We start from the raw sequence: 15,855 nt of genomic DNA, 5'->3' as shown, positions 1-15,855 counted from the left end.
GCCGGGGTGTGTGTGTGTGTGGGTACGGCCCAGGTCAGCTCCCCAGGGCAGAGTCCCAGGCAGGGCGGCAATGACCCCCCCCCCCCCCCCCCAGACCTGGGCATCACCTGGGAGCAGCCCCAGAATGGAGCTGGGGATCAGGGCGAGGTTCCCTCCTACCTGTGAGTCCTGCAGCGCGACACAACTATCGAGAGAAAGAAAATAGTGTTAGGGAAGCTCAGCGCAAGTCACGGCCCAGGACGGCTGTTGGGACAGAGCCAGCCTGGCAGTGTGCACCTCTGCCCCTGATGTGCTGCACCTCCCCGCTGGTCTGTGGGGTCTAGCTAGCTACAGAGCCCTGCAGCCGCAGATCCACAGAGGCATCACAGGGTAGTGGTTAGTGCAGGAGACAGCTGCCCAGAGACCTTAGTGCCGGGCGATTTTAGAACAGTCAGTTCTGCTCCCCGTGCCTCAGCAGGGTTACAACCAGCTGGTGGCAAAGGTGGGATGTACTGCACCCCGTGAATGGCACTTCTTGCAGTAAGTGACTGGAGAGCAGTAAAACAAAGGGGGGGGGGATAATAAGGACCAGGCATGCTGAAGGCTCAGAGAGGTACGGTTTCAGGGGACGATTAACCCCTAGGAGTGTGTGACCAGCGAGAAGGACTTTTGCAGTAACAGGGTTCCCCTGGGGATTGCAGAGAGCGGTCCCAGGAGTGGAGGAGTCTGAAGCTCGACCCTGGCAAAGAGGTGGTGACCACAAGAAGGGCTGGCACACTAGGGGTTCTTCCTGGAAATTGTGGGGAGCTAAGAGCACACAGGCCTGCGAGTCCAAAGCAACTGGGGAACAGCAAAGTGATGGCCTATCACCATCTCCTTAAGAAGGACATTGTAGTCCTGTGCAAAAAGAGAGGGTTAAGAGAGGGAAGTTCACCAAGGCCCAGTTAATCGTGCAGCTGGAGAACGAGGACCGCTCTAAGGAGCAGATTCCTGACCCAGATGGGGCTACAAGAGGATCTGGAAGCAGCAGGAGCAGTAGCCAGACATCCCCAAGAGTCTGGTCCCCAACTGGACGGGGGTCTTCACGATCGGGTTCCCTATCAGGGGGTAAGACACAGATGGGACTGGAGCTGAGTCTGAGAGAGCGAGAGGACCATGAGAGAGAGCAAGAGCCCGAGGAAAAGCTGCAGGAGAAGCAACAGCAGCATGGACTGGCGATGGTGGAGCGGAGAGGCATAGGGGACTTCCCAGGGGTGCCAGTTCCACAGGGAGCCTCGACACTAAATTGCTGCCCCTAGTTAAGGGTGGGGGGATGTGGATGTCCACCGTACTGCTTTCGAGCAGGCGGGCGATTTGAACCAGGGGGACGCTGCGGAAAAGCCCAGGTATCTAGCTCCCTTGCTGGGTCCCAAGGCCATAGACGCTGTCAGCCAGATGGGTGGGGTGGGGTGGGGTGGGATGGTGGACAGGCTCCCACTCCTGGCCCTGGCCTATATGTCTGCGTGGAGTAGGGTGACCAGATGTCCCAATTTTATAGGGACAGTCCCGATATTTGGGGCTTTTTCTTACCTAGGCTCCTATTACCCCCCACCCCCATCCCGATTTTTCACACTTGCTGTCTGGTCACCCTAGCGTGGAGTCTCCTGGGCTCCGGCCCCTCAGACCCCCAGGGGGGGTGGAAGCTGGTGGTCAACGGGGAGACATGCCTGGGGTGGCAAGACCCTGGGACAGAGAGAACTGTTGTCTGGCCCCGGGTGGTGCAGCCTCAGGTGCTGGGGGGCTGTGTGACCTGGGTGAAGGTCCCTAGGATGAAGCCCCTCGTCCTGCCTATGGCCCAGATCCCTGTGCAGACCCAGGAGGGGTCGGGCTGGCTGGTCGTTGGGGTTCTCCAGAATATAGGCTGTGAGGTCCTGTTGCGGGGGTGACTGTGTCTTTGTGGGACAGGATCCAGGCCCTGCTCCTGTAACGACCGTGGGTTTGAATTTGAATCCAGGGAACCAATTGGCTAAGATGGAAATGGTCAGTGAAAATGCAAATGACCTGGCTGGCAGGAGGGAGGGGCTGCTGGGCTCAGAATACCTGCCTACCTGTAACCAGACCCCTGGGACTGAGTGGTAGGGAGAGATGCTCCCCGCCCCCCTGCACACCGGAAAGGGGGCTCACGCTGGCTCTGATGCTGTGACCAGAGCAGAGAGCTCGCTGCCTGCCCCCACTGGGACAGCAAGGGCAGCGCTGAGCACCGTGGGAGCTGAAATGCCAGCTGAGTGGGGGGACACACAGATAGGGCAGGTCGACTGCCAACCAGGTTTGCCTGGTCCAGACGTGCTGCTGGGAAGTGATTACACAGCAGGGAGGAAGCTACCAGGGGCAGGGCTCAGAGGGGCTGTGACCCCAGGCTCAGCCAGCGAGAGGGAGCAGGTCCCACTCCCTTCCCCAGCAGCTGAATTCCAGACCGAGCTGTGGAAGGATCCCTCCTTGGAGAAGCTAAGGGAACTTGCTGGCCACAGTGCTGCAAACCCCCTTGGGGAAGGATGCAGGGACAGAGTCCTGTGGGAGAAGGGATTCCTGTACCGGGAATGGGCTCCCCAAGGGGAAGTAGAACTGTGGGGAATCGGGAGGCAGCTGGTGGTACCCCAGGAATCCACAGGGTTCTTCCCTTTCGAGCTGCTGTATGGGAGGAAAGTGATGGGGACCCCTGGACCCGGAAGGGGAGGATTGGGAGGAGAAGGGGAAAGACCCCCTAGTGGATCCCTTCCCTGAGGTGGGAGCCAATCTCCCCATCAGGTATTCCCCGTTCAGAGTCACTGGGAAAGCAGCCCAAAACCTGGAGAGAGAGAGAGAGGTCAAGGACATGCTGGCTTTAGATGTGATCCAGCCGTTCAACAGCCCACGGGCCTTACCCGTGGGGCTGGTCCCCAAGGAAGACAGGATGATCTGGTTTTGTGGGGACTATCGGAACCTTAAAGCCATCACTGTGTCCAAGGCCTACCCCGTGCCTAGGCCTGGGGAGATTCTAGAGAAGCTGAAGGGGGGATGGAGAACTTGGCCCTGGCGTACGTCGATGACATGTGTGTCTTTAGCCAGATCTGGGAGGAACATGTGTCCCAGGTGAAGAGGGTGCTGGGCTGCCTCAAGGAGGCAGGACTGACGGTAAAAGCCGAGAAGTGCAAAGTGGAAATGATCAGAGATTGGCCCATTCCCCAGACCAAGAAACAAGTCCAGGCCTTTATCAGGATGGCGAGGTGCTACCGGAGGTTGGCACCCCTCGTTTGTCCCCTGGCTGCCCCCATCCCTGAGCTATGTGATAAGCCAGACGAGGCGGTCTGGACCGGGCAGTGCCAGAGGGCTCTCTGTATACTGAAGGAGGCTCTGATCCAGGGCCCGGTAAATCTGGTAAACTCAGATTTTGCCAAGCCTTTTGCAGTGTCCACCGATGCCTCAGATGCAGGGCTGAGCAAGAAACTGCTGCCCCGGGAGCAGAACTATGCGGCCTCAGAGAAGAAATGCCTGGACATGGTGCAGGCCCTTAGAAAGCTGCAGCTGTATCTTTACTGTGTATACTGACCACTCTCCTCCGATATGGCGGCGTCAAATGCAAGGGGCTGAGGCCAAGCTGCTGGGGACAGAGACACCTGTTCAGAGGGTGGCCAAGGTCAAGATGGGGGGCTCTTAACCAAGAGAACCCGAATTACAGCCCTCCAAACTGGAGCGCTGGGAAAAGACCCAATCTCAGTTTAAACCCCAGGGGTATTGGGGTGGAAAAAGGGCACGGGCCGCATAAACCTTCCCACATGCAGCCTGCAAGCGCCATCAAGCACAACAGACCCACGGCAGGGCCTGAAACTGGAATGTCCTTGTGTAACTCCCACCAAGGAATGGAAGAGATGATGGGGCATACATGGGAACGTTGGTGGGTTCGAACTTCTCCAGGTCACTGGCTAAAGTGATCTCGCTCAATTCAGTCTCGAAGGGGGGAGAGATGTGACGAAGTGGGACTGTTCGTAATGTTTCCTCTGAATACTGTGTGGGTGCCTCAGTTTCCCCTATGCATTTCTTAAGTCTCTAGGCTAGGTGGTGGGGAAAGGCCAGTGTGCATAAATCACTGACACTCTGTCTCCCTGGCAACAAATGGCCAGGGCCCTTCCCCCCCTGCAAGGAAATAGCTAAAGGTGAACAAAGAGATCAGGTGACCTCCTGGCCCGGGAAAGAGACAAAGCCCAGAGAAGGAGGGGCTGGAGAGGGTTTCAGAGTTGGAGCTAGCTGGGGACGAGGAGTGAGGGTGGGTGTCTGGCTCTCTGAACCTCATAATGGACCCGGCCGAGGGGTCCCGTTCGCCGCTGTACCTACAAGCTCTGTTTCAGACCGTGTTCCTGTCATCTAATAAACCTCTGTTTTACTGGCTGGCTAAGAGTCACATCTGACTGCAAAGTGGGGGTGCGTGCAGGACCCTCTGGCTTCCCCAGGACCCCTCCTGGGCAGACTTGCTGTGGGAAGCGCACGGAGGGGCATCATGGAGCAGCTCCTCAAGGAATCAATTATGAAACACTTAGAGGAGAGGAAAGTGATCAGGAACAGTCAGCATGGATTCACCAAGGGGAAGTCGTGCCTGACTAACCTAATTGCCTTCTATGATGAGATAACTGGCTCTGTGGATGAGGGGAAAGCAGTGGATGTGTTATTCCTTGACTTTAGCAAAGCTTTTGATACGGTTTCCCACAGTATTCTTGCCGCCAAGTTAAAGAAGTATGGGCTGGATGAATGGACTGTAAGGTGGATAGAAAGCTGGCTAGATCGTCGGGCTCAATGGGTAGTGATCAATGGCTCCATGTCTAGTTGGCAGCCGGTTTCAAGCGGAATGCCCCAAGGGTCGGTCCTGGGGCCGGTTTTGTTTAATATCTTTATTAATGATCTGGAGGATGGTGTGGACTGCACTCTCAGCAAGTTTGTAGATGACACTAAACTAGGAGGCGTGGTAGATACACTAGAGGGTAGGGATCGGATACAGAGGGACCTAGACAAATTAGAGGATTGGGCCAAAAAAAACCTGATGAGGTTCAACAAGGACAAGTGCAGAGTCCTGCACTTAGGATGGAAGAATCCCATGCACTGCTACAGACTAGGGACCGAATGGCTAGGTAGCAGTTCTGCAGAAAAGGACCTAGGGGTCACAGTGGACGAGAAGCTGGATATGAGTCAACAGTGTGCTCTTGTTGCCAAGAAGGCTAACAGCATTTTTGGCTGTATAAGTAGGGGCATTGCCAACAGCTGGCGGAACGTGATCGTTCCCCTTTATTCAACATTGGTGAGGCCTCATCTAGAATACTGTGTCCAGTTTTGGGCTCCACACTACAAGAAGGATGTGGAAAAATTGGAAAGAGTCCAGCGGAGGGCAACAAAAATGATTAGGGGTCTGGAGCACATGACTTATGAGGAGAGGCTGAGGGAACTGGGATTGTTTAGTCTCCAGAAGAGAAGAATGAGGGGGGATTTGATAGCAGCCTTCAACTACCTGAAGGGGGGTTCCAAAGAGGATGGAGCTCGGCTGTTCTCAGTGGTGGCAGATGACAGAACAAGGAGCAATGGTCTCAAGTTGCGGTGGGGGAGGTCCAGGTTGGATATTAGGAAACACTATTTCACTAGGAGGGTGGTGAAGCACTGGAATGCGTTACCTAGGGAGGTGGTGGAGTCTCCCTCCTTGGAGATTTTTAAGGCCCGGCTTGACAAAACCCTGGCTGGGATGATTTAGTTGGGAATTGGTCCTGCTTTGAGCAGGGGATTGGACTAGATGACCTCTTGAGGTCCCTTCCAACCCTGATATTCTATGGTTCTATGATTCTATGATTCTATGCTGAATGCTCCAAGGTCAGACCCAGGAGGTGAAGACATGTGAGCTTTTTGCCCTGAAGACAGTCTGCTCCAAGGGAGAGGAGGCTCCCCAAAGTCCTGACTGGCTTTGAGGGGAGCAGTTCCAGAGCATCGTCCGGGGACTCCGTGACACCAGCAAACGTGCCATTCACTGCCATTGAAGTGGGATTTAAATTAGCTGTTACCTCTCAAGAAAAAGATCTTGGAGTCATCATGGATACTTCTCTGAAAACATCTGCTCAGTGTTCAGAAGCAGTCAAAAAAGCAAACAGAATGTCGGGAACCATTAGGAAAGGGATAGATAATAAGATACAAAATATCATAATGCCAGTGTATAAATCCATGGCACACCCACATCTGGAATACTGTGCGCAGTTCCGGAGGTGTTATTCCCAGAAGGGCTGGGACCATCTGTGGGGCAGACACACAGCAATCACAGATCCCCTCAAACAGCCAGAATCCCGACGTGAAATGGCAGCGACTGCCAGTGAAATATCTGTGAGTTTCTCTGGGAGCTTCCCATAGTGACATGGGAACATTTGATTAGGAAAGGGATAGATAATAAGACACAAAATATCATAATGCCACTGTATAAATCCATGGCACACCCACACGTGGAATACTGTGTGCAGTTCTGGTTGCCCTATGTCAAAAAAGATATATTAGAATTGGAAAAGGTACAGAGAAGGGCAACAAAAATGATGAAGGGTGTGGAATAGCTTGTGTATGAGGAAAGATTAAAAATGTTGGGACTTTTCAGCATGGAAAAGAGACGACTAATAAGGAATATGATAGAGGTCTATGAACTTGTAACTGATGTGGAGAAAATGAACAAGGAAGTGTTATTTACTTCTTCACACAACACAAGATCCAGGGGGCACTCAATGAAATTAAATAGGCAGCAGCTTTAAAACGATCAAAACTTCACCCAATGCAGTCAGCCTGTGGAACTCGTTGCCAGCGGATGTTGTGAAGGCAAAAAGTATAATGGGGTTTAGAAAGAACTGGCTAAGTTCATGGATGGGTATTAGCCTAGGGGGCCGGGGACAAACCCCATGCTCTGGGTGTCCCTAGTCTCTGACTGCCAGAAGCTGGGACTGGACGACAGGGGATGGATCACTCACTAATTGCCTGAAGAAAGGATGTTGGGCTAGATGGACTATTGGTCTGACGCAGCATGGCCGCTCTTTAACCTTTATGATTTAAGGTGTCAGAGTGACGCCCCGGAGCAGCCGCCCATCCCAGCTCATCGTCCACCCCACCGGCACCTACCTGTCTTCATCAGAAAACACCCCAGCAGGCCCAGAGCCAGGCCGGCTGTGAGGGCGAGTCCCACAATGAGTCCCAGTCCTAGAAAATCATCGGTGCAGCCGGGAATGGAGAGAAAAGCAGGGGATTAGGCCGGAGCCCAGGGACAGACGCTGGTGGGGCTGAGAGCATCCAGAACACAGAGGGGTAACACAAAAGGGATCCAGGATGGGGGTGAGCCCCAGAGACTGGGGACCCTGAATGGAGGTGAGCCCCAGGGGACATGGATTCAGGACAGGGAAGCCCCCGTACATCATTTTACATCCCACCAAAACCTGGTGCACACTGTGAGACATTGGGGGTGGCTATAACATGATAGCTGACATGAGACAGAAACCTGCATCTTGCCTTGCAGCACATGAAACTGTCTCAGGGCGCCCTCTTGTGGCAAAATGTGGCCCTGCAGGTGTCTTGCTCACAGCCTCCTCTTGAATCTTACAAGACCTTTCTCCAAGGTCGGGACACATGAAACAAGACTGCCCTTTTGGGGGGTCTCATTTATTATATCTCTTGAAGTGCATCAAATTAGTCCATCTCTGGTTCCGCTTTGATTCAGGAGTCCCTCAGGCCTCCTTCTGGTGCCTGCAGATCCTGTCCATAACTTCCCCCCTTAGGAGAGGAATATCACACTCTCCTTCTGGGCTCTGAGCTGACATCTCAGGGGGGTTCCCCTCCTGGAGTCAGGAGTCCCACAGTCCTCCTTCCCGGGACTGCGTGGGATAAATTAGGCCAACTTCAGCCCTCGCTCAGCTTCTTTGCATGGGCCCCTATTAACCCAGGCCAGACATCTAGGGTGACCAAATAGCAAGTGTGAAAAATCAAGACACTTTTTTTTTTCAGGCCTGTATATCCGGATGGTTCAGATAAGATTGGAGCATCTGGTCACCCCACATCCATCCATCCACCCTTCTTTGGCTCCCTGGATGCTTCTCTCTTATCACGAGGCCTGGACTAACTTAGCCACATGGCCGACCTGGCACAGGGCTGTGATAATGTTCCCTGCCAGGGAACAGCGCAGAGTGGGGCTGCCCCTGTTACCTTGTCATGGGGCCAGTCACCCTGGGACACCTGGGCTGCTGTCACATTTCACAGCAAGGTAACGAGTTGGCTTTAGCCATCTCCTTGTGAAACACCACATTGCCCCTCGTGGATTCTTACCCCGCAACCCCTGCCCATGCAGGTGCAGCCTACGGCAGGGTAACAGTCTCTCCACTGAGAGTGCTGGGTGCTCTCCTCTAATCTCAGACCAGGCCCCCGTCCCCTACAGGGAAATCCCCCCGCACTGAGCGAATCCATTTACCTGGGGGTGATGGCTCTGCTCCGGACCTGTCACTCCCAGAAGGGCTGGGACCATCTGTGGGGCAGACACACAGCGATCACAGATCCCCTCAAACAGCCAGAACCCCAATGTGAAATGGCAGCGACTGCCAGGGAAATATGTGTGAGTGTCTCTGGGAGCGTCCCATAGCGACATGGGAACATTTGATTAGCAAAGCAACAAGCTGCTCAAGAGAGGCACTATTGCCTTGTGGCTAGAGCACTGGGTGTGAACTCAGGAGATGCGGGTCCTAATCACACCTCTATGTCTGGGCAACCTTAGGTAAATCATAGTCTCTCTGTGTGCCTCAGTTTCCCTGTAAAGTGTTTTGATTTCTACCCATGTGTCAGCAGGTGCTAAATGAGCTCTCCCTTGATGGCTATTTATGAACTCAGGGAAAAGGCCTAAGCAGAAGGCTGTATTTTCGCGTACAGACCTGCAAACCTAGGAGGTCAGCAGAGGGACCTGCTTTGCCAATGGCATCAGTTTTGGGTTAAAATTCACTTTAATCTTGAATGCAGGGCAATGAAATGTTATTATCCTTATTGTGTGAGTTAAGGGCAGCAGAACTGTACTGAGCATGCCATGATCGAGGGGGGTCACCCGCCTGTAATCTCATTTGCGAAGGTGGGGATATTGATGCCAAATCCAAGCAGAAGTCTGAGGTGGGTGGGGGTGGGTGTTCTCTCTCTGGTGGGGTGGATTCTGTAGGAAGCGGCACATTACAAAACCTCAATTACTTCTGTGTGATACTGGGGAGAGAAATACTCACAGGGCTGGCTCTGCTCTCCCTGAAATCAATGGAAACCTTTCTACTGAATTCAAAGAAATTAGGATCTGGCTGGTCTTGGAACTACAATATTTTGCTGTGTCTCATAAATAGATTTACAGACATTGAAACCCAGAAAGGATTGTTCTGATCATCTGGTCTGACTTCTGCGTAACAAGAGCCAGTCCTGTATCTCTAGCACATAACGTCTCTGGCACAAGAGCCCAGAATTCAGAAAGAGACACCCAGTCTCGCTCTAGAGACGTCAAGTGATGGAGAATCCACCACCTCTGAAATGAATCTCACTGAGTGCTTGTCCCTTTCCCATGCCGTCTGTAGAGAAATCAGCCTGAGAACATGAATGGGAGAGATGGTCCGGGGCTGCAGCATTGAGTCCAGTTTGGAACTTCCCCTTTTCCAGCACCAAGCAAACATGGCAGGATTTTTAAACCCAGCGTTTCGATCAGTCTCACTAGACAAGCTCGAACTGCAAGATCTGGATGTGGATAATGTGTATCCAGAACTTAGATAGGCAGCCACAAGTAGTTTCTAATTTGCAACATTCCCTGCTGTGCATGCGCCCAAGAGGATTTTCAAATGGTCACAACTGCATTAGTTTACCCCGTCTGTTCTGAACTGCAAGCAAAGCCTGAGTAGACATTAATGAGGATGCACCTGCCAAATTTCACATTTAAGGATTTGCCCATGTTTTGAACAGGTCAGTCCTGTTCTTCACCTTCATAACACTGCACAAAGGCAGATGGAATCTTGTTCAACTAAACTAAACTAACGGGCGTTGAGCTGAAGTTCAGGCATGGAGAGTTCAGCACAAGAGATGGAAGTTTAGAAACTTTTACTCTAGTTTTCACTTGCTTCTCGCACCGCACCCCCGCTGCCTGCCCCCTGTGTGCTAAGCAGCCCTCTGTCCATTCAGCATGTTACCTGGCGCACTCAGGTACCGGCGAGCACTGAGGAGAGACGTCTTCTCCTGGTTCCTATCGTCCTTGTGCTGGTAGCGGCAGGAATACTCCCCTACACTCTCTGGAGACACTGGCTGGGCTGACTCAACGATGAATTTGTTTCTGTCCTTGGGCAGCATTAAAATTTCTTTGCCATCCTTACAGAAGATGACGCGCGTCGCCGAGGTGTCCATAGGGATGAAGCACATCAGTATGATGGTGTCCCCTTGGGGGGTAGGGCCCTTATCCAGGATCAGTGTTGGGGCAGGGAGGTCACCTAGGTGGGGAGGAAACATAATTTAGTTAAATGGCTCCTCTCTCATGGAGCTGACATTTGAATTATGGCAGAGACTAGCCAGGCCCTTGTGTGTCACCCTGGATCCGGCTCACCTCAGCCTGGGCCTTTATGCGACGGGGAACAAGGGTCTCCCTCTCACCAGACGGATTTGTAAATTCAAACCCATTTGTCCTACATGGGTCAGGGGGAGCTGCCCCCTCCTGCTTTACAATCCGTCAGCTCCCACCGGCTCCTCTGCTTTTATCCCTCTTGGGCCAGCTTCTCAGCAGGGGTAAATCAGCAAAGCACAGGCTCTTTGCACAGGGTCTCAGGCTGTCATGTCCTCACAGCTGTTACTTGAATTAGCTCAGGTGTGTCTACATGCTCCAGTCACAAAGTGGTGCAAATTCCACTGCTTTGCCACTTACAACCTTTTACCAGTTTCCCGATCAATTTACCCCGACTCCCATGTAAACTGGGCCACCATTTACATGGCCATTGGATTTGGGCCCCTTGCACTCATCCTGTGGGTCTGACTCTTGTCCTACAGAAGTCAGACTGAGTCTGCCCCAGTGAAACAGCACCAGGCTTTTTATACAGTGAGTGGCAGTATCCAAAATGTCCCAAATAAAACCTGATCCTCAGGCCTCTGCTCCACCCTCAGGCCTAATTCTCATTTACACTAAAGCCCCGTCCATTGGTAAAGTGAGTGTGAATTTACACCCTCTTTTAACCTCCTTACACTTCCCAAGCGCTATCAGCAGGCCTTAGTGTGCCCGAAGATCAGGCTCCTCTGCTCTATAATTAATGTTGTTACACGGCACCAACACTCACCGGGAGAGCTGCAGATTTCCTGGCTTGCAGCCAGTGCCCCTGTGCAATAAAATAGAAATTCCCATCGTTAGTGCAGCCAGGTCACTTGGGATCTTATCAGAGCAACACAAATTTAAAATACATGGAGATTTTGGGATCATGGTAATGAGAAACACGAGGTGTCCTCCCGGTCTAGCACTGCCAAGCGTCTGTGGTGGGAATACCGTCCAGAGGCTGGTTTCCTCCACTACCCATTTGTTCTGTCCTCCATCAGTTCTGTCATCTTCCTTGTCAAGTGACTGCACCTCTCCCCTCGGATCAATAGCCACACCAGCAATCTCAGCCCTTTATTCACCGTCCTCAGACTTTTCCACTTGTCTGTGAGCTCTCTGGGGTAGGGAGAGTCTGTTTGTTCTGGGTTTGTACAGTGCCTTGCGCAGTGGGGTGCTGGGCCATGACTGGGGCTCCTAAGGGCTATTGTAATACACCTGATAAATCATCTCAGTCAACATCCTAACCAGAGAATAAATTCCTACAATTCTGCCACCATGCAACGAATTAATTTGGTTTTTATTAGTTGCCCTCTGCCCCCAGTACCTCCCCTTCAGACTGCTTGTACCGTTCCAGACAGCCCCTTTCCTCCTTCTCCTGAAATGGGGATCAGGTAAATCAGGCATTTAAAGTGACTCTGGAAAAATTCAGTCCTGGGTCAGAGACTGGACTAAGGCTAAGATAATTGGGGCTAGCAATTCGGCGTGTCTCATTGCAGCTCTTCTGGATGGTTGTTGCTGTGTAATTGCAGAGTTTATTTGCTGTGTCATGGAGATCTAAATTCCTGAGGGTCTGCTCTGCTCTTGCCTACTCTGAGGAAATTGAGAAAAAAATCTGACCAGTACGAGCCCCAGTTCAGCTAATAATGTTAGTAACTAATGTTAGTATTAGTACAGACATGGGTGCTACGACTGGGGCCATATCGATCATCATTTGTGGAGGCTAACTTCATTTAACTAAAACAGCGATAAAAACAGTTCCTGCCACAGAAGTCTTATCTACACTAGGGTTCGTATAGTATTAATGCATTTATAGGACTTTTGGGTTAAATTTCCCAGTGTGTGTACACACACACACACACACACACACACACACACTCTCTCTATCTGTGCACCCTCCTGGATATTTTAGTTTAGTTCTTCCTTGCTTTGCTGTCTTTCTCTTACTCTGTGTCTTTACTGAAAACAATGTGTTTTGACATGAAGATAGCTAAATTGGCATAAAATCCTGATGGAGACAAGACATTGGGAGTTTTTACTGCAATGTGTCTCTGCAAGGTCAACCCCAGCTGGGGGGATTAGAGTTTACATTGACAGGTAACAATTAGCTGTGCCTTGTCTCCACTAGGACTGTACAGGGAGGTTGCCTTCTTGATGCACAAAGAAACCTCTTTTTGCAATGAAAATGTAGCTTTAGTCTAAAAGGAAGGGAATTCTGGCTGGCAGGGTACTTTTTGTGGACAAATAAAGATTGTTCACATTACAATTTTTCTTCTTTTGGCACTTTATGTGATATTAGATCTTACAATTACATACATTTTATGTTAGATACATTTTAGGATGTTTGAAAATGTCTTGGTTGGAATTTTCATTTACTTGAGGCTTGTACTTGGCAGTTTCACTGATCCTGACATTATAGAAAGGGTGATTTGTGGTGACACGTGCATGGAAGGTTATTGAAGGAAGTAACATTTAAAGACCGATCAAAAGTAGAAATTCAGTTGGCAGCAAATTTGTCATTGAGCTGCATTCTCAGATTTCCTAGGAGAGTCCAGTACAGACCCATGCACAGAGTGAAAAACTCTAAGTTAATATAAAAATGTAAATCCTGCATAAATCCTGCTGTCTTGCTGGGTCAGTGTGTTGAAGCTCAGTTTCATGTATTACCCAGCTGCAAACGAAACATATTTCACAGCATTTTCCTCTGAATTCAAACTTGCAGCAGAAAGGAAAGTTGGAATAAAGAGTTGAAAGCATTTTACAGTTGCTAACCATGATGGCAATACAAGGCTGTGCTCTATGGGATAGTGCTTAGAGGCTACTGAACACCGCGCCTTCGCTGAGGCTGGCATGGACGCACACGGTTCCTAGATTCATAGAGTTCAAGACCAAAGAGTCCATTGTGATCATCTAGAACTTCCTCACAATAATCCTGGTTGAACAGAGCAGATCTGCTAGAAAACCACCCAATGTTGGTATAAACACTGCCAGTGATGGAGAATCCACCACAACCCTTGTGAAATTGTTCCAGTGTAATTGGTGGAGCTGCGGATGCCAAGAAAGCAGACCCTGAACATACCTCTTAGGAGGGGCTCAGCACACCCTACAGGATTAGACCTAATTAAGTGACTCATTAGCTGTTCTCAGTCTCCCTGAAAGCCAAGCTAAACCCAGCCAGTTACGTCCATACTCACAGAGCAGGCAGAGGCCCAGCGGCAGAACCATTGGGAGAAGTGGTGAGAATCGCAGCAGCCCCTCAGGGATTAGGCAGCAGGGAAGGCCTGTCTCTCTCTGCTTCTCAGTGTCTCAGGGAGAGATGTCTCTGTGGCTCTCTGATCTGATCTCTCCCCTTCTGATCTGCAGGGAGTAGGGAACAGAGAAGCCGCAGGCGCTCTCTGATCTGCCACGTGCTCCCCGAGGTTAGAGAGAAGAAAAGCCACAGCCCCTGTGAGAGATGGGGCCGTGTCTGATACTGGCCTCATGACTGGGGGGATCTCGCTCCCCAGTGGGAGGGGGATGCTGCTCTCCCAGCTGGTCTGTCATCGGCCTTATGCTGAACATTGTGGTTACTGAGATAACGTCCGTTCCAATGCTGCAAAGTCTCTCTAGCATCTGCTAGACAAGAATTGTCAAAAGCTGGAGACTCGGGAGGGACTGTGCTGGTGAGAACTTCCACTGACGTCCATGGCCAAGCTCTCACTGGCAGCTGTCGGATTAGGCCCTTTCTTTGTAACTCATTGGAATCGTTCAATGCGCTGATTGTCCCTTCACCTTCAGTAGAGCCTCACTCGGTGCAAGTAAAATTAATTCCTTAACGGTACACTGCCCTCATAGGAGGGACACAAAGGGGGGGCACAAACTAAAGGGGGGCCACGTGACCTCCCTACGTGGCATGTCTCCACCTTGCCCCCAGCTTGGGGCCCCCACGTTCTACCCAATCCCTCCCCATGATCCATCCCATGTTACCTGGGGGTGCTCTGCCCTCCTCCCGCTGCGGGGAAAGGAGCAGAATGTGGGGCCACTGGGTGGCCCCATGCTGGCAGCTCCTCCAGTGCGGCTGTACCACCCCCAGCCCTGTCCTCAGGTGGGGCTGCTGTACAGACCCCGGACAGGACTCAGCTGCATGGAAAAGCTGGGGGCAGAACAGCCACGCTGGAGGAGCTGCCGGCTGTTCTGCTCCTCCTGTGTCTTTGTCTGTCGGGCTTGTCAGTTCTATGGCTGAGCTGCATTAGGCCGGGGTCACCTGGGTTGCCCGACTGAGGCTGCTTTTCTCTCTGGGATGAGGAGACGGCATTCTGTCGTGGCTGTGTCTAGCTAGGTGCCATCACCGCTGTAGCATCTCAACTCCTGCCAATCATACCTGGATTTCACCCTCCACACAGCCCTCAGAGGCAGGGGAGAATTATTCCCATTTCACCAGGCACAAGGAGATGAAGCCACTTGCCCCAGTTCCCTGAGTCAGTAGCTGATGGTAGCAGGAATTCTCCGCCATGACAGGGTGTCTGCAGAGAAGCTGTTTTAGTGGCACAGAACTGGGGAGAGCAGACTTGCGAGAGATGCTTCCACAGTAGTCATGGACAATACCCTTTGGTAACGCAGAGTTCAGGTGCTAGCTCCTGCCCTGCCAGAGTGTCGAGTCTAGCAAAGTTCAGATTGTGAACCCCATGAAAGGCAGAGTTAAGGTTAAAGCCCATGCACCTCACCTCTGCTCCCCGGGAGCCGGCGGCAGCCACTGGGAATCATCAGCCCGTATTCCAGCTGCATTCCCTGAGCTAGGTGTGGCTGTGTGAATGGTGGAGGGGTTTGTCTGAGAAGCGTGGCAGGGCTGTGATGGGCTCCGAGTCCAGGGGGAGGGGTGGTGAGCGAAGGCCCAAGAGGTGTTTGTACTTGAGAGACCCAGTTTGCCCTGTGCAGCGCTGCATTAGACTCATAGACTTTAAGGTCAGAAGGGACCATTATGATCATCTGGTCTGATCTCCCGCATGATGCAGGCCACAAAGCCGTCCCTACCCTTTCCCTTGACTCTGCTGTTGAAGTCCCCAAATCCTGTGGCTTAGAGACTTCAATTAGCAGAGAGAATCCTCCTGCCAGCGATCCCTGCCCCATGCTGCAGAGGAAGGCGAAAAACCTCCAGGGCTTCTGCCAATCTACCCTGGAGGAAAATTCCTTCCCGACCCCAAATATGGCGATCAGTAAAATGCCAGTCACAGGGCTCGGGGGTGTTCTCAGCATGGGGACTATCAGCAGGCAGGTGGGGGCGGGGCTACTCTGTGGGTTTGCTGATGTGTGAGGGAAAG

Source organism: Trachemys scripta, unplaced genomic scaffold (genome assembly GCF_013100865.1).
Source record: "Trachemys scripta elegans isolate TJP31775 unplaced genomic scaffold, CAS_Tse_1.0 scaffold_26, whole genome shotgun sequence".
Taxonomy (NCBI): Eukaryota; Metazoa; Chordata; order Testudines; family Emydidae; genus Trachemys; species Trachemys scripta.
Note: the sequence above shows the minus strand (reverse complement) of the source record.